Source organism: Panthera pardus, unplaced genomic scaffold (genome assembly GCF_024362965.1).
Source record: "Panthera pardus isolate Hobbes unplaced genomic scaffold, ASM2436296v1 HiC_scaffold_13, whole genome shotgun sequence".
NCBI lineage: Eukaryota > Metazoa > Chordata > Mammalia > Carnivora > Felidae > Panthera > Panthera pardus.
This window is the reverse complement of record NW_026526688.1, coordinates 39,691,699-39,719,577: the sequence shown is the minus strand read 5'-3', so window position 1 is coordinate 39,719,577 and position 27,879 is coordinate 39,691,699. Positions and strand designations below refer to the sequence as shown.

General features: G+C 39.7%; 1 protein-coding gene across 13 annotated transcripts in view; it reads left to right on the top strand.

Moving 5' to 3' along the window:
• CSGALNACT1 (chondroitin sulfate N-acetylgalactosaminyltransferase 1) overlaps nt 1–27,879 on the top strand; it is a 347,129-nt gene that overhangs the window by 157,215 nt on the left and 162,035 nt on the right. For 12 of the 13 annotated variants that reach the window (XM_053900992.1, XM_053901002.1, XM_053900996.1 and 9 more), the window contains one exon: nt 378–471. The gene's annotated coding sequence lies outside the window, so the exon portion shown is untranslated. Of the gene's footprint in view, nt 1–30; nt 50–377; nt 472–27,879 lie in introns of those variants that run through there. The other variant, XM_053901000.1, reaches the window with a different exon arrangement.

Here is a 27,879-nt window from a genome sequence, read left to right as displayed (position 1 = left end):
ACGTTTCTTTCTGGCGAGGTTTGCGTTTTGGAGAAAGGTTCCTTCTCAAGTCGGTGTGACTCTACTGTGCTTTCACACACGCTTCTACGGAGCTTTCGCCGTTATTTTAAACCTTGCGTGTGTGTGTGTGTGTGTGTGTGTGTGTGTGTGCGCGCGCGCGCGCGTGTGCGAACAAATATTTTGTATTATACCCATTAAAATAGGGAGGGGAAAATACCATCCTGCATTTTGGGGCCATACTGGAATGAATTGTATTTTACATCCTAAATAATTTAAATTTCTACCATTTTGTAATATCGCCTACAGCTGAGACATGGAAAATCACAAGGGCTACTACTTATTTTTATTTTATCTGATTTTATTTTTTTATGTTTTAGATTCCTTTCCATTTCAAGAAGAGAACCCAAGGTATTTTTACCCAGAGGAGGAATGATGTAGTTTCATCCTAACCTTCTTTTCTTATACTTACAGGTAAGTGAGTCTCTTTGTCATAAATTACTTAACAAATGAACTTTGGTATGGTCTGAGTTGTATTCAGTATTCTGGCGGTGTTTGAGATGTGTTAAATTTCATTTTACTGTCAATAGTTTGATTAACAACAAATGATTATTTTAAGATATGAATACTTTTTCAAAGTAATTCAGTTATTTGGCTGCCTTGAATCTTTTTGTTCACTTTGTAAAGCCTGTAATCTACATTTAATGTTACCAACTTCCTTAGAATTTATCTCTTCTCACAGTGGCAAATGACTTAAGCCAATAATGTACTTAGAAGAACTACATAATTCTTCTTAAAAAATATTCACTTGAATGGGAACATTTGTTCTTTTGGGAGTTGTGATAGAGTATTAAGCTTTCTCAAATATTTAGCCTGTAATCAAATGGGCACTGTAATTTTGACCATGCTACAGAATATTTATTTAGACAAAATGGTTTAGGAAATTGAAGAATGATCTTGCTCTCTAACTTATAACACCTCCGGGGTGTTTGGGGAAGTTTGGAGACTAGTACCCTAATGGATTGTATGGTTGGTTTTGGTCTGGGGACAAATGTCAAGGTTGGGAATGTTGTTTAAGTTCTGCTCTTACAACCAGTGATTTTGAGTGTCTCTGCGATAAGATATTTTATTACATTTGACAACACTAAACTTTAAAAAAAGCAAGAACCTTAGGGACATCATTAATGTTGAAATGCAACAGTCTGAAATCTGAAGTGTATACAAACCATTTGTAGTATTCTTTAGAAATGGCTCAATAGCCATAAAAGTAAAAATAGTAAGCTGTGCTTAGCATATACAGATGTTCAAGAAGTTCCACTCACCTTTCCTGTTGATTTAACAAATTTCTGTGGAGGTTTTGTTCAGAATTTGTAACACTGATTGAAATGAAAGAATGGAAGTCAAATCATTTGAGTTGATTTTACATTAATGAGCTGCTTTGCACTAAAACAATGGAATATGTGGATTGTAAAAGGGATTGCATCTGAGTTACTAATAATAGAAAAATAAAAACAAGCTTGGCCAGAAGTTAATAATACAAAAATAATCAAAGAATAACTCTTCATAAATTTTTTTCTGTGTACAAAGCCAAGTGGCTCAGAGGCCTAAGTGATTCAGGGCCAATGAGGGATATGTGAAATTATTCTTATCTTTGGTCTTGTGATGTTTCATGTTTTTTAAAAAAAGTTTACTTATGTATTATGAGGGAGAGAGAGAGTGAGAGTGCGTGTGAGTGTGTGCGCACAAGTGGGGGAGGGGCAAAGAGAGAGGGAGAGAGAGGATCCCAAGCAAGCCCCACACTCAGCCCAGAGCCTGACACAGGGCTCGATCTCACAAACTGTGAGATCATGACTTGAGCAGAAATCAGGAGTCGACACTTAACTTGACTGAGCCATCCAGGTGCCCCATGATGATTAATGTTTTTGAGGATGACTTGGATGATGTTAGAAGAGAACAATGTCAGTATCACACCACGTAGACCCTAATTATTAAAATGTTGAGATAGTAGTAGGAAAGAGCCAAAGTAAACTTTACAAAATAGAGAAGCAGTGAAAAGCTGATTAAGGTCTGCTTGGGCAAATGTGAAATTATAGGATGTTTGTGCTGTAGTATGAAGCTATGAGAGCAGCAAGACAGGAAGAATGCTTGGGTGGCCAGAGGGCAGGCTGTAGCCCAAGCTGGGTTTTGGTGGTGGTCACAGTGCTGTGGATCCCTGCTCAGAGATGTTGATGTCCAGGAGCTGAGGCTGAAAGCCAGACTTCAGGAACTGCTCCTTACAGACTGAGGCCTTTATAGACTCAGAGACTTGAATGTCCTTTAGCAGTAGACCTTTCCCAGACTTGCAAGAAACAAACATGTAATTTGGGAAAAGAGTGATTGGGTTGTGTTCTCCCTCCGGTCTGCAGACATGCTACACCAATGCCTGGTGACCATGGAGTCCAAGCAGGGACAGTGGACTATTTGATTCAGATATTTAACAGCATTAGGCCATAAAAAATTTGCAGTAAGGATGTCCTGGTGTCGTAACCACATCCTTCACAGAGCTTGTTGCCCCACCATCCCTTCTCAGTCGGTTGTTGCCCGCCATGTTTTCACCCCACTCTGTGCCCTGTTGCTGTTTCCTGTCTCTCCCTACCCAGAAGTGTGTCCACATTGCCACACGTGCTAATTCCTCTTTTCCTGACAAGGGAAAGGTGTGCTGCTGTCTCCAAGTTCTCCTGGTCACACGCTTACCATCTCCATCTTCTGCTCCTCACCTGCCTGACCTTCCCCCACTCACTGTGAGCACTGGAAGCTGTGTTGGTCTTCATACTCTTCTTTCTACCTGCAATACTTTCTTTTTTTTAAAAAAATTATTTATTTAGAGAGAGACAGACCAAGTGGAGGAGAGACAGAGAGAGGGAGAGAGAGAGAGAATCCCAAGCAGGCTCTGCACTCTCAGCATGGAGCCCGATGTAGGGCTTGAACCCATGAACTGCAAGATCATGACCTGAGCTGAACCCAAGAGTTGGACATTCAATGGACTGAGCCAGCCAGGCACCCCTCTGCCTGCAATACTTTTGACCTTGCCACCCACCCCAGGAACGTCTTACCCTTCAGCAGCAATTCCTACAGTGAGCATTCCTGTACAGGCATCACCAGCACTCACAGAAAGCTCCTATGAGGCCCTGAAGAAGGGAGTGGGAGGATGAGTGAGTGAATGGAAAAGTGAACAAAGGGATGTCCTTGTCTTGAGGGTAGCTCCTCTGGCTCCCTAGCCCCTTGCCTGTGCTTCTGCACTGGCGCATGTCATTGCGTTATCGCTACTGTTTGTACCAGGGTCTCTTGGACTCCTCTCTGAGCAGAGCACAGGCCTTTCTGTTCTCATTTGGTGGTCAGTTAGTTCCTTGGGGAGTGTCTGGGGAATAGAAACTCTCTTTGTGTAGACAAATAATGTTGTAGGTCTTTTGCAGTTCTGGGAACCCATGAAATGTGATTACCAGGTAACATAAAATGGTAGCTAATTCAGTCTTTATTGGGAATGAAGTAGGTATTATAAGTAAATACTAGTATAAAATATAATATAGTAATTTGGAACATTGCTCATATTTGAAAAACCAGAGAATTAAGCAGAGAAGTTTGTATTTTGTGAATTTTTGGAAATCTTTTCAACTTTTAAAATATTTCCATTTAATGGAATGAAGTGTGACACAAAGTCAGTAAGCTTTTAATGAGTGTCAGTTTTTGCTGCTACAATTTTAATTTATACTCCTGAGCCACAATTTGTTTTCAGCAGACGAAGCTTCTCCAGGCAAGCAAGGGCCAGGAGATTCACATTGGCACCAGAATGGGTATCCAGTGATGCATGCCTTCTAGTGGGTTTTCATTTCTTTCTATTGATTGACACTTAATTAGACCTTGTTTTTTTGTCTTTTCTATTCTCTTTTGGGCTCTGCTTATTGAGATTCCCTTTTCTTTGAGTTAGTTTCTCTCTTCCAAGCCTGTGCTTCAGCCTCTCACAATCCCTGCCTGGTTCTGCCGTCTCCTATCTGCAGAGCCTTCTTCCTCTGTGCCCATCTGACTCCCTTCCTTCTGTACGACTCAGCTCTGGAGAGGGAGTGGTTGGGCCACTGTGCCTCTCTATCATCTTCTTTTTCCCACTGTTTACAACTGCTTACCACTTAGATGTCTGTCCCGTGGCCCTCATGGTCCTCACAGGAGGCAGGGCTCTGCATTTTTAGTGTTTAGCATATGTTTGTTCTTACTCATATTCCCCAACAAATGTTTGGATGAATTTCTGGTATCAAAAACCCTCATCAGAACCTACTAACATCAGGATTTTAATTTGCTGAGTGCTTCATGGTATCTTTCCTTTACCACCTTCTTTCATTTTAACGTTTGTATTTTCTATGCTACCATGGAGATTAGAAGGTGAGGGATTTGGAGCCAGGTGTTCTCACTCCAGCACCAGTGCCTACTTAGTTAAATTGTTTAAAATGTAAGTCAGAGAGGTTGGATGCAACCCATGTACCCATTCACAGATAGGTGGATAAATAAGATGTGGAATATACGCACACAATGGAATAGCATTCAGCCTTAAAAAGGAAAAAAGTTTGGACACATGCTGCAACACGGGTGAACCGTGAGGACATGATGTGAAGTGAAATAAGCCAGTAACAGAAAAAAATAAAAGACAAAATATTATATGACTCAACTTATAAGAGGTATCTGGAGCCTTTAAATTCATAAAGACAAGAAGAGGAATGGTTGTTGCCGGGGCGGGGCGAGGGGAGAACATAGTGTTGTCTAATTGGTACAGAGTTTCGATTTTGCAAGATGAAGACTGTTGGGGATTGGTTGAACAACAATGTGAATGTATTAAATACTCCTGAACTGTGTACTTAAATATCATTGGGATTGTAAATATTATACGTATTTTACCAAAATTAAAAATAACAAAAAGTCAAAGACCTTGCTTTTAAAAAAGATAATTAATCATTTAAAAGTAAAAACAAAATTGAAAGGAATTTCTTTGGGGACTTTTCCTTCCTTAAGCTTTATTTTTCATTTGGGCAGATCTTTAAATCACCTTTTATTTAAAAATGTATTCTGTAATAAAAACAAACTGGATTTACATTGATAAGACCTTTGGGATTTACTTTTAGACCTTGTTATTCCTTTTCTTATTTTTGCCTATATTTGCAGTTAAAATCTGATTCAAAATTATCCACTTCCTCACCTGTTTTTCTTCAGTAAAGAGAATAGGATCTTATTGCTCATCCAGAAAAACTTGTATGACATTTAAAAAATTACTTTTATGATTAAGGGAAGAAATATTTGTTCTGTCATGAGCAGAGGGCATGACAGACTCCAGGCTTTGATTTGATTGCTCATAAGGAGCCAGCTACTTCAGTCATTTTTTTTTTTCCATCACACTAATGGACCTTTTATGTGGAAAATCATGACTCTAAAACTGTAAATAACACTCTGGTGCTTGAAAGAGCACAATTTCAAAATGTTCAGCTGACACCTAGGAAGCAGTTCTTTTACTTGAAGGTTCTGACCCAGTGTGTAATATCTTTCCTGAAGAATATAAAATGAAACTTGAATCTCGTCAGCCTGTGAACATGTTTGTTGAGATGGGATGGCAAGGATCTGATGGGGCTATGTGTAAAGGTTTGAGGGAAAGGGGGGGATGAAAATTAGAGGTGAAGGTGGGCAAAAGAAAGAATTATAACCTTCTGGAAACGTTTAGCTCGATTGTTACTTAGTTTTTTTAAGTGCTTATTTATTTATTTTGAGAAAGAGTGTGAGAACACGAACAGGGAGAAGGGTAGAGAGAGAAGGAGTGAGAGAATTCCAAACAGGCTCCACGCTCACTATGGAGCCTGATGCAGGGCTTGATGCCATGACTGTAAGTTTATGACCTGGGCTGAAGTCAAGATTCAGTCGCCTGACTGAGCGCCCCAAAGATTTTTTAACATTACTGACATGATTCTATGATCAGAGCCACCAGAAAACACTAAATTCATCTCTACTATTAGGAAACCATCTAATCCAAGTTGATACTTTAAATTTTTTTCTAAAGCTCTTTAAAAATATGTGGTAATTAGAAGTATTAATATTTACACTTAAACCTTTTAATAAAGACTTGCATATTTTCAGCTCAGCAAACATAAGAGACTTACTGCAAGTTAGACTTTAAATACACTTTGTGGTTATGAAGTGTCAATTTTTGGATTGGAATCCAGTGTCTGGTGAAGGTGTCAGTCCTCTGCAGGAAAAATGAGAAAGAGTCAGGTGATGTTTTCAAAGAGCTAATACTCTAAGAGAATAATCTTTAGTTTGAGGCTCTGGTCTTTTTTCTTATGTATTAATATTTAAAATATCTATTCTTTTAGAATGTAATGATAATTAATATTTAAAATTCTATTTCTTGACAAATTAAAATATTGGATATTATTTAGGATTCTTGATTGCAAGAAACAGGAAAGACATATATTGGAAGAATGTCTCAGTATTAATAGAAGAATCAAAATCTCAAATATAAGAAAAGCTTGCAGCCAGGGCTGATTGTATCATTAAATGTGTTTTTCTTTTTAAAGTTTATTTATTCATTTTGCGGGAGAGAGATGGAGAGATAAAGAGCAAGCAGGGGAGGGGCAGAGAGAGGAGAGGAAGAGAATCCTGTGACTCGGGGCTCGAACTCACCAACTGTGAGATCGTGACTTGAGCGGAAATCAAGGGTCAGACGCTTAACTGACTGAGCCACCCAGGTGCCCCTAAATGTGTTTTCTAAGTTTATAGAAAATGTGAATAGCCACCTAATCCTGAGCCTGTGGGATATATGCCAAGGAACAGTCTTGATAGAAGGGGAAAAAAGGATTAAATTAAAATTAAATTAAATGCCATCATATGATTTACAATATTTGACTTTTAGGATATTTTTTTGCAGGCAAGTGAAATATAATACTTACCTATAGTCTTGGAAAATTGTCCTAATTTGAATTCTGACCTAAAGTTGGAACAGAAGCTGTACTTGGGCATGGATTAGCTGGCCGCATGAGGGTCAGGTGTGTTGTTCTTGTGTTATATCATCTTCCCCTGAAGTCGTTGTTGTGGGTTTTGGTCTCAGTGCTATTGTTCGTTTCACTGTAATTTGATACATGACATCTTAACTATTATTTTTAGTACATGGAAAGCCAGATTATGGATATCACTGTGACCTGACCTCTCTCCATCCTTTGACTCTTTGGCCGCTGTCCTTGAAACTCTTGCTTCTCTTGGTTTATATAACGTTAACAATACGTGCTTACAGTTTTCTCTTTCTCTTTTCTGGTTGTTCCTTCCTAATCTCCTTCCCGTCGCCTATATATTAATGTTCCTTTGCATTCTGTACTCTCTCCTCTTAGTCTGTACCTCTGTGTAGTTTCTTCTGGTCTAGATGGCGAACTTTCATCCATTTATTTCCAGCTGGTTATTTCCAAACCAAAGCTGGTTATTTCCAGCTTTGTTCCCCTGGCTCACACTATTCTTCTGTGCCGCAGACTCCTTGCCATTCCTACTGCATACCCCACCAGGGCCCTCTACTCCTTGTCCCCAGTTGAGCTGATTAAGTTAGAGCCAGGTGGTGAGGATCCTGTTTCCTGCCTCTCCCCAACTAGGTTGCTACCCTAAACAAGTCAACACTTTTCTAACTTGGACCCATTATAAACAAACATAAGTAGTAAATAACTACCAAGTTGTGGATGAAAATGAGACTGTGCACACATCACTGAATTTCTTGTAATAAAGTTGCCAGATGAATTCACATTCTCAGCAGTATTGCAAACTGGTATGTGCCTCCTTCCAAATAGATGATGCTGCAGAACCCCTCTATTCTATTGTTCTAGGAGCCAGTGGCAAGGGCATGAATACCTCTACATTGAAAGAGAGATCCTTAGAAGGGAAGTCCTGTCCAAACTTGGATCAGATAATGCCACCATTATCAAGGGGCATGGCTTTCTTCTCTGTGTCGTCCCTCTCGAGAGGCAAAATTTTAAACTCTCAACACAAGCAGTAGACTTCCAGCTATGATTTGTTTCATACTCGTACTTCATATGTGACTAGCATTTCAAATACGCAACAACAAAAAGCCATAGGCAGGGTACTCAGCTGGTGATAACAAAGATATTAATATAATACTATCTTCGATATATAGTAGTCAGTGAGAACTTATCACAGACATTATTATTATTTCTATAGATTATTATTTGATCCTGAGTAATGTGAAAATAAGGTTCATCTAAGCAAACTTAAAAAAAATCCAGTAACTCATGTCCTTCCAGAATATTACCTAAGTACAAATACTACCCATACACATTGCCATTTCTTATAGTATGCCAGTGCACTCAGAAAATTTGCTAAGTGTCTTCTATGCACTAGGCAGGATTCTAGGAGTTGGAAATACAGAAGTGAACAAGAGATAAGAACCCCTGCCCTCATGAAGTTTTTCCTCTGGATCTAGGAGTCTGAACATTTAGCAAGATAACTGGTTTTTGACATTTCCATTTTATTCCAAGGTTTATTTACTATTATAAATCCCATCTCCTTTTGATCACAAAGTTTTGGATTGTTAGAGCTGAAAGAAATGACTTAACTGCTCTATGCATGGCATGAATTCTGGGCAGGTGGGCAGGGGTCCTAAATTGTAGTTGTACTTGACCATATGACCTTGAATGATTTCTTTACATCTCTGAGTCTCAATTTCCTCACCTGTTAAACAAGGACTGGATTTAAATCTTATTCAAGAATGGTAGTTGATGGGTGTTTGGAATGTTTGAGAAGGCATTTTGGTTGACACAGTGACTGAGGTGGGCCCAGGAATGCTAAGTAACTTTCATGTCACAGACAAGCCTAGCCCAGGCCACAGAGCTTATGAGAGCTGAGATGGGAGCAGTACCAGCAGTCTTTTCAGGACCCCATGACATTGCATTCTTTTCAGGATTGTCTAGGGAGAAGTGATCCCTGATTTCTGTTCATTTGGAATAGGCTGGTTTAAGGCAGTGGACGTGCCTTTGAGGGGAAAGCTGTCTGCCAAGATCCTCTACTCTGAAGTCCTCAGACTGCGTAGAACAGGGAGCTTCTAGTTCTCATTCTAAAGCTAAGTAGATTTTCAAAATATCCCCTGATTTTTATCAGGAAAGTCTTTTTAGAGTTGAAGCTCAAATACATAAAATTATGTCAATTAGAGTTAATTTCTACTAGAATCTAGTTAATTTGTGTAGCTATTGTTATCTTGTTATGCAAAGATACAAACATTATTACAACCCTGATTTTGAGGAGATTTATGGCATCCAAAGCCCAAAGTGAATAATGCCAAAATACTTTACAAGCAAATCATTAATCCATAGAAAATAAGCAGCTTGTGGAGAGAATAGTATGTGAACCAAACCAAAAAGGTTACGTAAGGAAATCTTATCAAATAAACAGTGTAGTTAAATAGCTCTTCTTTTATTCACTGGTAAGCTGGTGTAGTGTAATACTGTCCAAGAGGTAAAAATCAGGCCTCTCGAGCTGGGAAGTATCATAAATGAAAGAAGGAATTTTCATCTTTTGCCAATTAGGTTGAAATGGCATCTCTGCCTACTTTCTGTGTCTGGTGAAATTATAATCTTTCTCCTTATGGTTATTGGGCCCTTACCTTGCCCTTATGGCATATATTTGGTTGGCCAAATGCTAGAGAAGGATTATGAAACATCTTACAAAGAATCTTTTACCTTTACATTGTTTCCCAAACTGTGTATCAAGGTACTCCAGGGCACCAAAGGGAATCCACAGTTGTGCTTTGGAATTTTTTACATTTTCAAGGGTGCTAGACATCTCTTGGCCATCATGCAAACTGCTAGCTCAAGGTAGTTCATACTTTCAACATTAGATTGAGCTATGCTCCTTTTGGTGATATCACATCTTTGGGAAACTGCATTTTCAGCAGTTTGCTGAATTGATAAGAATTGATAAGAATTGATAAGATTGCTTCTCTGATAAGAAGCAATTGCTACACAAAATGGGGTGGTGGTGCCTAATCTGATCCCCAGTTTGCAAAACAGTGCAGTGCCCAAGAGATGCACACCTCCCATTGTTAAGTAATGTGGTTAAGAATGCTATAAAACTGTTATTTTTCTTTCAATGTATCATATTCTTAAACAGTTACTAAGTTATTAGGATGTAAATACTCATAAACTAGTGGACCTAACTGATTAATGAAAAAAAAAAAAAAACCTGTTAGCCATTTCTTTTAAGTCAAGGGGTGTTAGAAAAATTAATGAGACATGAATGGCACCCTGAACTGAGAAAGTTAAACCTTGGACCTAAACACCTTGGTGAATCTCCAAATAGGGCAGAAGACAAGAAAGTTTCTTTATCAAAGAGCAGGTATCTGGAAAAAAAGATCCGCTCCCTGGGCCACCTCTTTGAGCAGTCACAGGGGCGGCCACAGCTGCTGGGTCCTGATAAAAGGGCCAGGACTGCCAGATGGTCCACTCCCCACTTGGTGTGGCCACTGCCGTCTCTGTTTCTGGAGAGTTCAAATAGGGAGGGAAGAATGACTGATATGCATAGTGAACACAGCCTAAGGCTAAAGATATATTATCATATTGTCTGAATTTTTTTTTTTTTAATTAGGAACTTAGGAATGTGGGCTCTTCTGAATAATTCACCCTACTACAGAATATAATAAGTATTTTATATAAAATCAGTGACAGTTCCTACATTTCCGTTTCAGGCCTTAAATTCATCAGTCTATCCAATTGAGGCTGACCATAATATAAAGATCAGAAGGGAGCCTCGGCATGAGCCAGACATCTTGACTGTAAAAAAATCTAAGAATGTTAATTTTATTAGGGGCAAATACTTGACTGACAGGTATCAAAACACAGGGATAAAAGTTGGAAGTGTTCAGAGTAGCATCCTAGGTGGAGAAAAGAAGGGAAATAGGAACTTCATCACCTGGTTCTAAACTAATCTCTGGGCAGAGACAGTTTTCAATGGTTACTCTTCCTTATACTCCAGCCCTGAGGGCAAGAACACAAACAACTTTTGAAAGGAATATTTTTGTCAGACTGTCATTTTAGGAAACCTCTAGAGACAGTTAATGGAGGACAATTACATTAGACCAGCACTTCCCAAAGTGTTAGTTACCCAGATTACTAGTGCTGTGGGATGCTTTTCAAAAGGAAAGTTTTTGGTGACCAGATAAGCTTGGAAAATGTACTCCTTTCTCGTAGGGTACAATGCACTGTGGCCTATTAAAGATTCTGGGAGTTCTAAAGTAAAGTAATGTTTAATATGACTTCCTGATTCCTGGCTTTCTTTTCCACAGAACCCTTTTCCAGCATGACATTTCTTAACCTTTTTAAGAATAGTATCCCACTAACCAGCCTTTGAGAGGCACTGCCCATGGATGAAAACCTGATTCCAAGTTAGATTTGCATCTCACTAGCTGTCACAAACTAAGCCAGCATTTCCCAGTCTTCGATCTGGGGCTGAAAAGAAATACAGATGCCCCAGCCCATCACTGGAGTTTCTGATTCTGTGTGTCAGGGCTGCTGCCAGTTATCTGCATTTCTGAGAAGCTCTGCAGGTGGTCTTGGATTTTCTAGAGGTTGAGAGTCTCTCTACTTGGAAGAACTTTCTAAGTTCCAATTCTTTTCACTAAAGCTGCAGTAGGTGTCTCCACAAGACTTTTTGATGTTGGGCATGTTTCCTAAAGGGAATTGATTTTCATGTTGAAAGAAAACCGATGTGCTGCTGTGGCTCGGAGTTTCTCAGCCTCTGGGCCTCTCCCTGCTGTCCTGTGTCTGGGCGCTGGTGCTGCTTTGCTCCTGGAGGCCACTGGGGAGGGGGGGTTGGGAAGTGGTAAAGAACAGGACCGTTGAGGGTCTGTTCCTGAGCTCCTCAAGCAAGGTGCTGTTCAGACTGGAGCTCTGCTTTGTCGATAAGCTGATAATTTGGTAATGTAGAGGTTGATCTTATGTTCTCTTGGAGAGAGGTTCTTTGTTACGGATCTTCTCATCTTACATCTCATGGCCTAGCATTCTCTAGAATCTCCGTTCCTCCCTGTGATACCACCAGAAGCAAGGCAGGAAATAGCTTAGTAAGACTAGTGGGTTTTTATGGTAACCAGTCAGGGAATTAATACAGGGATAGTGAAGTGGTATTGTGTAGCCACAGGCTTCTTTGGTGGATTTTTCCACTAAAGAGAACGAAAGGGCCCAGGTGAGAACATAGGGTGCTGGTACCAAGTCAGAATCTACTGGATCTACCTACTCTGAAGGTGGTTTGGGAAAAGCCCCATAACTGCATGTTTAATCAGAAGAAGGATAATCAAGCTTCTCACATGGTACATGAGGTGCTTTCATGAGGTCCCTTTGTGCTTTACCTTCTTCAGTCACATGTGGTCCTTAGCCTTGCCACAGAAATTATGTCAGTAGTTACTGGAGAGTGTAAACTCACATGGAAAGCAGCCCTCTTCCTGCTAACTTAGAGCTCTTACCAGTGTGTGTTCTCTCTTTGTAGTGGTCTGGAGTGATTCCCTGAAGGATAGGCCAGAAGAAACGCACACCAGGTTCTGCAGTATTCCAAGCACTATGTAGTCTATTTTACATATATAATTCCCTCATCATTCCTTCCAACAGCCTTTGAAAGTACTTCTTATTAATTCTTTAAATAAAGTTGAGACACAGAGGCTCAGAGAGATTAAATAAGTTGTCTGAGGGTACACAGCTAGGGAATGTGGGGGGCTAGAATCCAGATCTATTGATTCCAAAGTCCACTTTGATGCCCCCCCCAGCCCCAGCCCCAGCCCACTGTCCATTGGCCATGGTGCCACTTGCTTCTGGCACTTGCTTCTGAATATCTTCTGGTCTAATCTGACCAGAAGATTAGCCATGGTCTAATCTGGCTATATCCCACTTGCTTCTGAATATCTTCTTTGCATTGAACTTGATAACAAGCTCTTAAAAAAGAAAACAGAGATGACTTAGAACGCTTTATTCCTAGCTATGTATTGCCACAGCCATGGAACTGAGCATGTCACCAGTCATTCTGGGACACACTGTGACAGAAAGGAATATGGTAGCAGAAGATTCATTCATTTTTCTCTGAGTGTAGTTAGGTTATACTTCTTTTGATTTTATAAATAGTTGGTTTTGAATAAGCAGTTAATAGTGTTCACTGGCAGTGTGTTTTATGTCCAAAATTTAGTGGCATTAGCTAGAATTTTATAATGGCATAAATTTCCTGGAGGAAATAGAATATCACCATGGGATATATAGCTAACATTAGTAAAATAAATATTAATCCAAGGTTAACTGTTAGTCTAAACTTTTTCTTAATTCAAAATCCAAGCTAAGCCTTACTTTGTCAAAAAGCTTTATTTCAGCTCAGCTTGAAATTCTAATGTGAAAATCACCATAGACTTACAAAAATCCAGCACAAATAATATTAACTGTCTTCATAACTTAATTACAGAATACCCAATACCATTGCCCAGGAGGCACATGGCCATAAGCTTCCAGGTTTAGAGATCACACATTTCTCAAATGTTAGCTTTGGATGGTGATCATTTAATTTGACTCTCACGTTCCACAGATGAAAAAAAGTACTGTGGTGAGTGATCTTTTCAAAAGTCATAAAGCTGGTGGATGGCACACAGGGCTTCTTATTTTGTTACCAGAGATAGTATTGCCCCTCACTGGAAAGTTTTTAAGAAACACTTTAGCCAGACCTATTAATGTAGCAGACTATTAGGCTTGGCCCAGTTTGTGTTTCTTATGGGTCATTTAATCATAACTAAGCAATATAAACATACCCCAAAAGCTGTGGGCCGCAGAGAGTGACAATTGTCAGTGTTGGGCCTCGTTGGTTTGAGTTCTCTCAAATCCAGAGTAAGAGCAGGTGGCCAACAGAATTTGGAAGGCTTTGAAATTTTATTTCAGTCGCTCAGTTACCGCAGAGCAATCATTGGTTCTTTGTTGGCAGTTTCAAACCGAATGTGGAGGGTGTGTGGCTTGTGTAGTACAAGGTAGCAGGAAGGTGACCGGAGAGTTGAAATAAGCTGAAACCGAATGCCTGCAAGTGAACATCATCCCAAGCAAGCCCTATAATCAAAGTAATTGGATGTATAGTGATTGATAACTTTAGTGAAAGCTGAATGCAGTTCTCTGCTATTATGTTGTTCTGAATCACACTTGCTTATTATTATCAGAAAGGACTGAGGCATTTGGTAGCTTGACTAGTTTTGGGAAAAGGTCACTTAGACTGAAATCAAATCATCTTACTTTTATTTTAATGTCAGAGGCTGGTGTGATACTGTATATACTTCATGGTTTTGCATTGGGTTCAGTGTAGCTCAGAATTTTTTCTCCGAAGTATGTGTGTTGTTGTCCATGTCTTCTGGCCATGGTCTAATCTGGCTATATTGGTCTACCCTGATCACTAGGACTTCCAGCTGAGAAATCTTTTGAGGCATCTCAACAGCAGTAACTGTTAGAATGGCTGCCCTTCTCTAGAGTGAACTTAGTAGTTTAGACTCTTCCTACTACAAAAGATAGGAACTCAGTTCATACCGGCTCAAGCAAAAAAGGGTACAGGGACAGCTGGCTTCTGGGATTCCTTGATCCAGGAATTAGAATTAGATCTTTTGGCTCTGTTCTTTGTGTTGCCTTCATTTTTAGGTAGTGAGGAAAGGCTATAGTATCTCTGGATTTAAGCCTAGCTGAAGAGTGAGCATGATTCTCCATCCCTTTTTTTCTGTCTCATTGTATCTAGTGTTTGGTCATTATAATAATAATTTGATATCTATATCTATATCTATCTATATACATATATAATTTTTTAAAGTTTATTTATTTTGAGAGAGAGAGAGAGAGAGAGAGAGAGAGCGAGCATGTGGGGGAAGGGCAAAGAGAAAGAGGGAGAGAGAATCCCAAGCAGGCTCCATGCTATCACCACAGAGCATGATGCAGGGCTGGATCCCATGAACCATGAAATCGTGACCTGAGCCAAGATCAAGAGTTGGGTGTTTAACTGACTGAACCACCTAGGCACTCCTGTATATAATTTTTAATTGAAATATAGTTCACATAATAAGTTTCAGACGTACAACATAGTGATTTGACAATGATATGCATAATGAAATGCTTACCATGATAAGTGTAGTTACTCTGTGTGGCCATACAAAGTTATTACAATATTATTGACTATATTCCCTGTGCTGTACTTTTTCATCCTTGTGACTTACTTATTTTATAACTGGAAGTTTGTACCTCTGCATCCCCTTCCCCTATTTTACCTGTCCCTTTACTCCCCTTTGTAAATCACCAATTTATTCTCTGAATTTATAAGTCTATTTCTGCTTTGTTGTTGTTTATTTTTTTTGTTCATTTGTTTTTAGATTCTACATATAAGTGAAATCCAGTGGAATTTGTCTTTGTTGACTTATTTCACTTAGCATAATACTCTGCAGGTCCATCAATGTTGTGAATGGCAAGATCTCATTCTTCTATTTTTTTTTTTTAGGATTTTTTTTAACGTTTATTTATTTTTGAGACAGAGAGAAACAGAGAATGAACGGGGGAGGGTCAGAGAGAGAGGGAGACACAGCATCTGAAGCAGGCTCCAGGTTCTGAGCTGTCAGCACAGAGCCCAATGCGGGGCTCGAACCCACGAACCGTGAGATCATGACCTGAGCCGAAGTCAGATGCTCACTCAGGCGCCCCATGATCTCATTCTTTTTTAAGGATGAGAATACTCCATTATATATCTACATAAACATCACATTTTCTTTATGCAGTCATCTGTTGATGGACACTCAAATTGCTTCTGTATCTTGGCTGTTATAGATAATGCTGCAATAAACATGGGGGTGCCTATGTCTTTTTGAGTTAATGTTTTAATTTTCTTTTTAATTTTCCCAAAAGTGGAATTACTGGGTTATATGGTATTTCTGTGTTGTTTTTTTTTTGTTGTTTTTTTTTTTTGAGGAACCTCCATACTGGTTTCCAGAATGCTGTACCAATTTATAATCCCACCAACAGTGCAAGAGGGTTCTCTTTTCCTTCTCTCTCAATCTTTCCAGCAAATTCCAAGACCGACTTTCATCAGCTTTGATTGGGTCACATGTCCATCCCTGAACCAGGGGAATGAATTACTCAACTGGCCAGGTCTTGGTTTTGTGTATCACTCCTAAAGACAGATGATTTCTTTCACACAAGAACTAGAGAAAAGGTTGGTTTTAGTAAATACTCTCAGGCTCTTTAAATGAAAATGTCAAGACTTTGAGGGGAATTAAGAAAAAGAGGCTGTTTTCTTCAATGTGCACATTATAGTGTTGCTGATGTGCATTACAGGTTTTGAAAGGTCTAAGAGTCAGTCTTTCAATAAAAGTATTGATTTTTTTCCCCACCATTTCTTCTTTTGGTTACTCTAAATCATCTGTGAAAACTTTAATCATGTTCTTCTATTATGCTATCATTCACCAGGACAGTATGCAAAATCCCAATAAATGGGGATGTATAGTCAGCTGTAATGCCTGGTTACAGCCATGGCCTTCTTGAGGGAGGGACAGGTGACTGGACACTTATATTTTTGAGCCTGATTTTCTGTCCCAGCATTTTCAGGATTCATTTGGGTAAGACAAATAGCTCAAACCGTGCCGGGCTGGTAGATAATTATCACAATGTTATTTTGAGGCTTTTGCATCTGATTTTTTTTCCTATTAAAAACTAAGACAAATAATTTTCTTAGTTATTGGAAAAATCAGAATAAAGTTCTGAATCCTTTGAAATGATGGCGAGCTCACCATTCTTGAATATGTACCATAGCAGTGTTCTGTCTGTTTAGAGATCAGTTTCACCACACCATGACAATAACTCATTTTTATTCTCGGCTTTATAGGCCTTGGGTTCCTGAAAGTGAAATTATGAGTGTATATTAGCATACTGTTGATACTCAGTGGCTGGTGTATTTTCTATATTTATTTTATCAGAGAAGCATCAGACTTCAGTAAAGATCTTTTCTCTTTATATACTGACAGGTTTTTAAATCTGGAAACAAAAAAGATACAAAAGAATTTCTATGCCACCATTGATTTCTTGCAGAATTCTGCCTCAAGTTAATAAAAAAGAATCTAACTTTGGGACTGCAAGGAGCTGTTCTCTGAACTTTTGTCCTTAGTTTCACCTGATAGCAAAATGGGCGAGAGAGGCTATCAGACTTCCATAGGATGATATTGAAGCTCTGAGGCAGGCCTCTGCATGCTATTATATCTGCCTTTAGACGCCTCCCCCCCCCCCCCCCATCCCACCCCAGGCCTGGATGCTTCTATGACTTTCTTCTTATACTTGGTCCTCAGCAGGTTTACTACGATGGGCTTTGTCATGTTTGCTTTATATCTCCCCTAACTGTGGTTCACTCAGCTTGCTGGCTGTGTGGCTCAAGACCTTGAATCAGTTTTGGCAGACTCCTGGCGACCGTCTTTGTGGCTGCTGTTGCCTCTTCTTTTCTCCTTTTGGGGCTCCAGTCACATGTTATGTTCGCACTTTGATCTGTGCTTCCTTTGCCACTTAAGCTCTTTTCTGCGTTTTCAGGTCTGTTTTTCCCTCTCTGCTTCTGTTTGGATATATTCTACTGACATCTCTTTTCCTTTCCTTTCCTTTCCTTTCCTTTCCTTTCCTTTCCTTTCCTTTCCTTTCCTTTCCTTTCCTTTCATTTCATGTATTTATTTTTTTAAGTTTATTTATTTATTTTGAGAGATACAGGGACAGTGTGAATGAGGGAGGGGCAGAACAAGAGAGAGGGAGAGAATCCCAAGCAGGCTCTGCACTGTCAGTGGGGAACCCAGTGCAGGTCTTGAACTTACGAAACCATGAGATCCTGATCTGAGCCAAAACCAAGAGTCGGACGCCTAACTGAACCAGGCAGGGGGCCTCTCTTTCACTTTAGAAAACCCCTCTTGTACTGTGTCTAATTTGCTGTTAAACCCATGTATTGAATTATTAATTTCAATTATTATTATGTAGATTATATATAGATTCTAGATATCAGATAAAACTATCTTTCATCTACTTTATTCAACATAGTAATTGTAATTATATTAAAATTCCTTTTTGATCATTGTAATATCTAGATCACCTGTGGGTCAATATGGTATCCAGTTTTTCTTAGTTTTTGGTCATCCATTCTTGTTTCATGTCATGCTTTGTAATTTTTTATTAAGTACCTGACATTGTATATGAAAAATGGTGGTGTTTCTGGATGCTGTGCTCTTCCTCCAGAGGAGATTTTTTTTTTTCTGGTGGACAGTAGAATAAAGCTGTTCATCTAGATGCAGTCAACAATTATGATGATTGGGGTGGAGTTTCAGGCTGCTCTGTTTCTGTTTACCTGACTCCTAAGGCAAAGCCCATTGAGGGTCTTACCTGAAAGCCAGGGTTCCTTGTCCATGTTAGACCCTAAACTAGTTCCAAGCAGAGTGGGATTGACAAAAACTTCTTAGCTTTTCAGCTTTCAGCTTTGTGCTTGTCTTCTCCTTTTTCAACTTGTGTTTTTGGATTTCTCAAGTGCCTTGAATGCAAAGGCTGAGTAGCGTATTTTTGGTTCACGTTCTTGAGGGTCCCTTTTCTCTGGGATCTTGGCTGCTCAAGTCCTGGCTGTAGTGGTGGTCTGAACTCCAGGTTGTGTCTCTTTGACCCAGGGAGACTGCTCCCACCTGTGGGCTGCAGCTGTCTGCTCACCTCTTCTCCCCCTCCCCCTTCCCCCTCCTCCTCCTCCTCCTCCTCCTCCTCCTCCTCCTCCTCCTCCTCTTCCTCCTTTTCCTGCTTCTTCTCCTCCCCCTCCTTCTCCTTCTTCTTTTCCTCTCCCTACCCCTGCTTCTTCATTTTTAGTTCAGCTTTTGTAGTTGCTTTCAGTGGGAGAGACTTAGTGTGATATTGCCATTCCATTTTAGTTATTTTACAATACAAGTGTTCTCATGAATGCAATATGTATTTAGGCAATATGTATGAAAATATTGTTTATTCAAAACAAAGTTTTACTTCAAGAAAAGAGAATATCCAAATTTTATAACTGTTTTTAGGTAAAAAAAATTCTGGTGGTTGTCAGAAGTAGGGGTTAGGGGGAGAATGAAATGGGCAAAAGGAGTCAAAAGGTACGAATTTTCACTTATAAAACAAGTCACAGGCATATAGAGTACAGAATGGTGACTATAATTAATAATACTGTATTGCATATTTGAAAGTCACTAAGAGAGTAGGTATTAAAAGTTTTCACCACAGGAAAAAAACTGTAACTATGTATAGTGACAGATGTTAACTAGACCTATTGTGATCATTTCACAATATGTATAAGTATCAAATCATTATATTGTACACCAGAAACTAATATAGTGTTATGTCTGTTATACCAATAGAAATTTGAGAAGGAAAATAGCTTTAGGATTTAAGAAAAAGTAGAAAATATACATGAGATCTTGGTGAATACCTTTTAAAAGCGTATTCTCAAAGTTCAGAGACCAAATTTCTTGCTGGCTTTTTCTTTAAGAATAGTTGGAAAGTGGGGCGCCTGGGTGGCTCAGTCAGTTAAGCATCTGACTTCAGCTCAGGTTTGTGCTCATGGTTCCTGAGTTTGAGCCCCCTGTTAGGCTCTGTGCTGACGGCGCAGAGCCTGGACCCTGCTTCAGATTCTGTGTCGCCCTCTCTCTGACCCTCCCCTGACTTGTGCTCTGTCTGTCTGTGTCTCTCTCAAAAATAAACAAACATTAAAATAAATTTAAAAAAAGAATAGTTGAAAAGTAATCTACTGAAAAACGTATTTTTTATTGCATCAAAGTCATTGAGATCAGATTGCTAGCAAAATAAATACAACTGACTTTTGAACAATATGGGTTTGAATTGTGCAGGTCCAGTTACATATGGATATTTATCAATAAGTGTACTGGAAATTTTTTTTTGTAGATTTATAATAATTTGAAAAAAACTTGCAGACAAATTGTATAGCCTTGAAGTACCAAAAAGTAAGAAAAAAGTTGGGTATTATTGAAAGAATATGGTGTATAATACCCATAACATATAAAATATGTGTTAATTGACTATATTATTGGTAAGGCTTCTGGTCAACAGGGTATTAGTAATTATGTTGTGGGGGAGTCCAAAGTTACAGGCAGATTTTTAACTGTTGGGAGGAGTGGCATCCCTAACTCCCTCATTGTTCAAGGGTCAACTATAGATAGAAAGTAGAAGAAATCACTTATAAACATACATACAAAAACCCTAAACAAAATATTAGCAAAATGAATCTTCTAAAGGTTAAAAAATATCACAACTTAGTTGGGTTTATTCCAGGAATTCAAAGATGGTTTGGCATAAGAAAATCTTTTTTTGTAATTTACTCGTATTCACAATTTAAATCTGAAAACCATGTGTTTATCTCAACGGATGCAGGAAAGTATATAATAAAATTCAAATTCCATTCATGAAAAGCCCGTTAACAATAGTGGAGCATTTCTAGTCTCAGGTGTACTTAACAAAAATTTTCAGCAAATATCATACTTAACTGTGAAACTTAAGCAAAATTTCCACTAATATCAAGAGTAGGATAAGAATGCCCATAACAATAAATTATCTAAAAATAGTAAATAAGTCCCATTTATAGTAGCATCAAAACAATAAAATACTTAGGAATAAATTTAACCAAGGAGGTGAAAGATCTATACATCAAAAACTGTAAGACATTGATGAGAGAAATTGAAGAGTACACAAATAAATGGAAAGGATATTTCATGTTCATTGATGGAAAAATTAATATTGCTAAAATGTCCATATTACCCAAAACTATCTGTAGATTCAATGTAATCCCTATTAATATTCCAATGGCATTTCTTGCAGAAGTAGAAAAAAATTCTAAAGCCTGTATGGAACCACAAAAGATCCTGAATAGACAAAGCAATCTGAAGAAAGAAGAATAAAGCTGGAGGCATCACACTGCTTGATTTCAAACTATGTTACAAAGTTATAGTAATCAAAAACAGTATGGCATTGGTGTAAAACACACAGACCAATGGAATAGAATTGAAAACCCAGAAATATATATAGGCCTCACATATATAGGCAACTAGTGTTTGTCAAAGGAGTCGAGAACATTCAATGGAGAAAAGATGGTCTCTTCAATAAATGGTGCTAGAAAAGTTGGATAGTAATATGACTATTATCAAAAGGACAAGAGGTGCTGGTGAGATTGTGAAGAAAAGGAAACCCTAGTAGACCATTGGTGGGAATGTAAATCAGTATAACCACTATGGAAAATAGTTTGGAGGTTCCTCAAAAAATTAAAAATAGAACTGCCATATGATCCAGCAATTCTACTTCTGAATATATATCCAGAGGAAATGAAATCACTATCTTGAAGTGATATCTGCACCCCCATGTTTATTGAAGCATTATTTACAATGGCTGAGACGTGGAAACAACCTAAGTGTTCATCTATGAATGGGTGGATAAAGAAGATGTGTGTGTGTGTGTGTGTGTGTGTGTGTGTGTGTGTGTGTGTGTTTGTGTGTGTGTGTGTGTGTGTATAATGGACTATTATTCAACCATAAAAAAGAAGGAAATGTTGCCATTTGCAACAACTTGGATAATCTCAAGGACATTATGTTAAATAAAATGAGTCACACAGAGAAAGACACATATTGTATGGTCTCACTTATATGTGGTAGATTCCACAAAGAATAAAACTCACAGAAACAGAACAGACTGATGGTTGCCAGAGGTGGGGTTTGGAGGGTGGGTGACATGGGTGAAGGTAGTCAAAAGGTACAGACTTCCAGTTACAAGACAAGTAAGTTCTGGGGATATAACGTATGGCAGAGTGACAATACTGTATTATGTATTTGAAGGTTACCGAGAGAGTAGATCTAAAAATTCTCATCACACACAAAAAATTGTAGCTATGTCGGTGATGGGTATGTTAATTAAACTTAATGTGTTAATCATTTTGCAATACATACATTTATCAAATCATTGTGTTGTATACCTTAAACTTATACAATGTTATAACCAATTATATCTCAATAAAGCTGGAAAAATATAACTTTTTAGGTTAAAGTCATACACTATTTGTGTTCACTCATTAGCTTTTTCTTTATTTGTTGTTGAATATGCTAGAAACTGAATATATTGCCAGGAACCAAGTAAGCATAATCCCTCCCCTTAGGTATTGTAAGCCTAGTGGCAGAGATGTGTATTTATGTGTCTTTTTATCTTGATCTGCAGCTATATATAATTATAAATTGTACATTTTACAGAGGAAAAGTAAAAATAAGTATTAAAAAAGAATAAAGGGTAACTTAATTTAGACTGGGGGATCGGTTTTAGAGAATGTTCCCCTTTGGGAGTGTCAACTGGGACCAGCAGACTGAAAAGGGGAAGAGCTTTCTAGAGGAAATGGCATGAGAACCAAGAATATGGTTCATTGGAAGAACTGAGAAATTGAACTGAAGAACTAAGGGTGTGTGGCTCTCAGGAGTGTAGAGGGTGTATGGGGAGAGGGGGCCAAGACAGTGACATGAGATGAACTTGGAGCTGTGCCTTTTAGGCCACGCTAAGGAATTTGTGGAAAGCCACTCCAGGGTTTTGAGGAGGCAGGCTTTCCTGGTTTAAAAGTCTGGCTCTATGGATAGTGAAGTAGGAGCAGCAAGGGTAAAAGCAGGGGGGTCAGTCAGGAAGCTCTTACAGTGGGTTCAGGTAAGGAGGGTGGTGGGTTGGGCTATGATTATGACAGAGGTGGAGCAAGTAGACAGCCTTAGGATCTATTTTGGAATTAGAATGAACAGAAGGGAGTGAGCAAGAATTGGCGTCAATGGTAATACCTTGTTTTCTGGTGTAAACATCTGAATGGTTACAGGCACCATTTACTGATATGGAGGACAGAGCAGGAGGACGGTTTTGGCAGGGACATCAGGAACTCGGCTTTGGGTGTGTTAAACCAATGGCACATCTGAGCAGAGGTTAAGTAGGAAGGTGGATAAATGTGTGTGAAACCCAGCCAGTTTTAGGCAGGTTTAGGTTTAGGCAGAAGATATGAACAGCCATGAAAGTAGATAGGCTTGCCTATGACAAGAAAAACAGTAAGAGGAGTCAGTCTTTGGGGACTTCCTCATGGAACCATCTGGTAGAGGAGCTGGCATTGACAGAGAGGGGAAAAGAGCAGGCAGACGAGAGGTTGGGGGTTTCCAGGAGAGGCTGGAGTTGTGGAAGCCAAGAGGAAGTATTGCGTAAGGAAGGAGGGAGTGATTGGCACTGTAGGTGCTGTCACTAGTCAAATGAGATGACTCAAAAATGTCCTTGAGATTCAGCAGTCAGGGCTTCAGAAAGGAAATCAGAGGTGACTTGGGGAAGAACAGTTTATTATTATTTTTTTATTGAGGCATAATTGACTTACTGTATTCTGTTAGTTTTAGGTGTTCCACATAATGATTTGGTATTTGTATGTATTGTGAACTGATCACCACAGTAAGCCTAGTTAACATCCCTCACCACATATAATTTTTTTTCTTGTGATGAGAACTTTTAAGATTTACTCTCAGCAACTTTCAAATATGCAGTGCAGATTTATTAACTGTAGTCACCATGCTGTACATGACATTCTCATGACTTACTTATGTTAGAACTGAAAGTTTGTACCTTTTGACCCGTATCACTTGTTTCCACTAATGGACAGATGGATAAAGAAAATATGAAACTCTCTCCCTCCCTCCCTCCCTCCCTCTCCCTCTCTCTCTCTCTCTCTCTCAGTGGAGTATTATTCAGCCATGAGAAAGAATGAGATCTTGCCATTTGCAACATGGATACACCTTGGGAGTATTATGCTAAGTGAAATAGGTCAGACAAAGAAAGACAAATACTGTATGCTATCTCTTATATGTGAACCTGAGAAAAGCCCAAAGAAACAGAAACTTGCGTTCATAGATGCAGAAAACAGATATAGATTGTTAGTTGTCAGAGGTGGGAGGTGAAGGGTGGAGGGTGGGCAACACGAAAGAAAGAATAATATGAGTGGAGAGGTGGAGGCAGGACTCAGACTGAAGAATCCAGAGATGAGAAAAGGGAGACAGGCAGGGCTGACACTGTTTCAGAAACTGGCTGGCAGGGCTAGAGGGAGATGCATAACAGAGTTTTGAGTCAGTATTTCCCACACACACAGACAAATGTGAATCCATAGATACTATAGAGATAGTAGTCTGCCTCTTGTGGAATGGAATCTCTTCATTTTGTGTGTAAGAGTACAGGCAAAGCTACCCCTGAATACAGTGACTTAAATAAAAGGGTTTTTTTTTTCACTTAAAGTGCAGAAGTTGATGGTTCATTCCAAATGCAAGAGAGACTAGGGAAACAAATGTCTTCTGACTTTGGGCACCAGGATCATAGGTGGTTGAGTCCTAAGAATAGGGAAGGTATACACGTAGTCCCAAAGCATGACGAATATCCACTGCAGTGTGTTATCCTGAAGTCCTCTCAGCTGGCAGAGTGCTGGCCTGCCTCACAAAATAGGACTGGGCTTTTGAGAGAGTTAACGTTAGAAATCATGATAAATTACAGGGTGCCTGGATGGCTCAGTCAGTTGAGTGTTCGACTCTTGATTTTGGCTCAGGTCATGATTCTGGGGTAATGGGATTGAACCCCGCATTGGGTTCTGCACTGAGCATGGAACCAGCTTAAGAGTTTCTTTTTTTCTCCCTCTGCCCTTCTCCCCAGCTTGTGCTCTCTCTCTCTCTCTTTAAAAAAAAAAAAGAAAAGAAAAAGTAAATTAGGGGCACCTGGGTGGCTCAGTCAGTTAAGCATCCGACTTCAACTCAGGTCATGATCTCACAGTTTGGGAGTTCGAGCCCTGTGTTGGGCTCTGTGCTAACAGTTCAGAGCCTGGAGCCTGCTTCAGATTCTGTGTCTCCCTCTCTCTCTGCCCATCCCCCATTTATGCTGTCTCTCTCTCTCTCTCTCTCAGAAATAAACATAAAAATATTTATAAAACCAGAAACCTAAAAAAGGAAATTATGATAAATTATTCTAAATGTCAAGGCCTGAGTGGGCAACTAGGGGAATAGAATCCTATGTGGCATCTGTAGCCTGCATGCTGCCTTACGTCTCTGGGGTGACCTGTGCCCAACACCTGCACCTGATGCCCAAAGGCTGCAGCTGATCTGGACCTGCTCCACCTGATGGCTGAGTGAAAGCAGAGTATGGCTGTGGCATCATTTTTTCCCACTGCTCCATTCAGTGCAACCATGCCTACAGGATCCACTTATCTTGCATGCTAGCTCACTCTTTATTTTACTTTATTAAAAAAAATTTTTTTTTAACGTTTTATTTATTTTTGAGACAGGGAGAGACAGAGCATGAACAGGGGAGGGTCAGAGAGAGGCAGACACAGAATCTGAAACAGGCTCCAGGCTCCGAGCTGTCAGCACAGAGCCCGACGCGGGTCTCGAACTCTTGGACCGCGAGATCATGACCTGAGCCGAAGTCGGCCGCTTAACCGACTGAGCCACCCAGGCGCCCCCCAAGAAAATTTTTTTAAATGTTTCTTTATTGAGAGACAGAGAGAGAGACAGAGCCTGAGCATGGGAGGGGCAGAGAGAGAGGGAGACACAGAATCCGAAGCAGGCTCCAGGCTCTGAGTTGTCAGCACAGAGCCCAACACGGGGCTCGAACTTGAAAACCGTGAGATCATAACCTGAGCCAAAGTTGGATGCTTAACTGACTGAGCCACCCAGGTGCCCCTCTTTATTTTACTTTTGAATTAACTGTGGCAGAGGGCTGGACTCCTATGATGCCAGTAGTTTTGTTCAGTTGTTGGCTGAGCATGCTTCAGGATTTGGCCATCATCTGAGCCGCCTCTCTCATTTTCTAGTTATAGACTCAAAGTCTTCACATCAGCATTGGCTTCAGTTCTTTACTTAAGTCAGACAGCTGGGAAGTGGCAGAGCCTGTACCCAGATTCATTCCCTGTGATTTCAGAGCCAGTGCAAGTATGTCTTACTTGCCCTTGTACTTCCATTGCCTGGCATGGTAACCCGATGTGTAGTATATGCAATAGGGTGGGCGGAGGTGTTGATTGAGATCTTTTTCTGCTACTCCCCACAGCCCCAGCAGTAGAGCTAGTATCCTGTTGAGAGCAAAATGATAAGTTTTCTAGTGCCACATACAGTCTCCATTCTATTTCCAAGTGCAAGAATGGACACTGGTGTGGCCAACTTTTACCACTGACCACTAAGAGGAGACCTGGGGTGGAGAAGGAGGTGGGCTTCTGCATACAGTCTTTGTGAATAAAAGATGCTCCTTTTCTCTCTTTCCTGAAGGAGATCAGAGAGACTAAGGGGGCCTCTGAGCTGAGGTGAAGGAGGGGGCCAAGAGGATTACTCATATAATTTTTGATGTCCACAAGAAGCAAAGACTATTTGTATGTTCCATTATTGGATGTCTGCTGAGTTGTAGGACTTGCTGACTTGCCCAGTGCTAAAGGAGCACAGAGAAGAACATTGGTGAGAGAGAGTGTGTATGATGGTGTAACTAGTTGCAGAGGAAACAAGACAGTTTACTCAAATTCGTGGTTTCTGAGAAATATGCAAACATGATTTCACTTATAAGCAGGCTAAGTATTGGCCCTGGATCACACAGGGAAGACTAGCTTGGGTCACCAGGTGGGGTAAAAAGGCTGTCAAATTAATGCAGGCATGATGCTGCCAGCTGGGGGTCAGCTGGCAGGTGCAGTTAGATCTAACAGCAGACCATCAGCTGCCAGATTCTTGCTCAGGACAGAGACCCCTGCCAGCAAGCCTTGTTTAGGTCCTCACCTGTCTGTCCATCTGTATCAGCTGCAACTGACATCAGTCTTTAAAAAAATAGGCTGCAAGCAAAGAAAATGACAACTAATGACAGAGAAGTCTCCTCCAGGCCTTTATCTGCTCTGTCATCAGAGGAGTGAGAGCAGGCAAGACGGAGGGGATGTGGGGAGCAGACAGCACCCCTTCCTTTCCTTTGCCCATCCCTGACTCTGCTCCTGAGCCACTAGAACCAGCAGCTTGGCCTGCTCCTTGGGGAGGAGGGGATCCCAGAATGGGTGAGATTGAAATGTCACAGGGATTTAAAAAAATATTTTTATTATGAAAATCTTCAAATATGCACAAAAGTAGAATGTAATGAACCTCAATGAGTACCAACATTTTGCCAGTCTTGTTTTACACACCCTTCCCTGACTTCTATTTTATTAAAAACATTTTTTTTTTGTCAGACTGTTCTAAAGCAAATCCTAGCCCTTGTGTCATTTCACATGCAAATACTTTTGTATTTCTAACAGATAAAGACTTTTCCCCCCTCAAAACCATTATGCCAGTATTGTTTCTAACAAAATTAATATTAATTCCTTAATACCATATAACATCCAGTCCACGTCAAAATTTCCCCAATTGTTTCAAAGGTATCTCTTCACAGTTGTTTTTGAAATTTGTATATAAACAAGGCCTGCATTTTGCATTTGATTATTGGGTGTTTTGTGAGTCTCGTTTATTATGTTCCCCTATTTCACTCTCTTTTATCCCTCTCACAACATTGATTTGATGGAGAAAGAGGTTCATTTGTCCTACAGAAAGTTTTACCCTCTTGACTGATTACTTCCTAATAGTGACAATTAACTTGTTTCTCTATCCCTGGTATTATTTGTAAGCCAGTAGATAGATTTAGAAACTTGATTATATCCAGGTTAATTATTTTTAGATAAGAATACTTCATAGGTGGTGCTGTATATGTTGGACTGTTTTAATAGCCCAAAGTGATAAAATGTTTTGGGATAGACTGAGAATAAGTCACTCACTTCCCA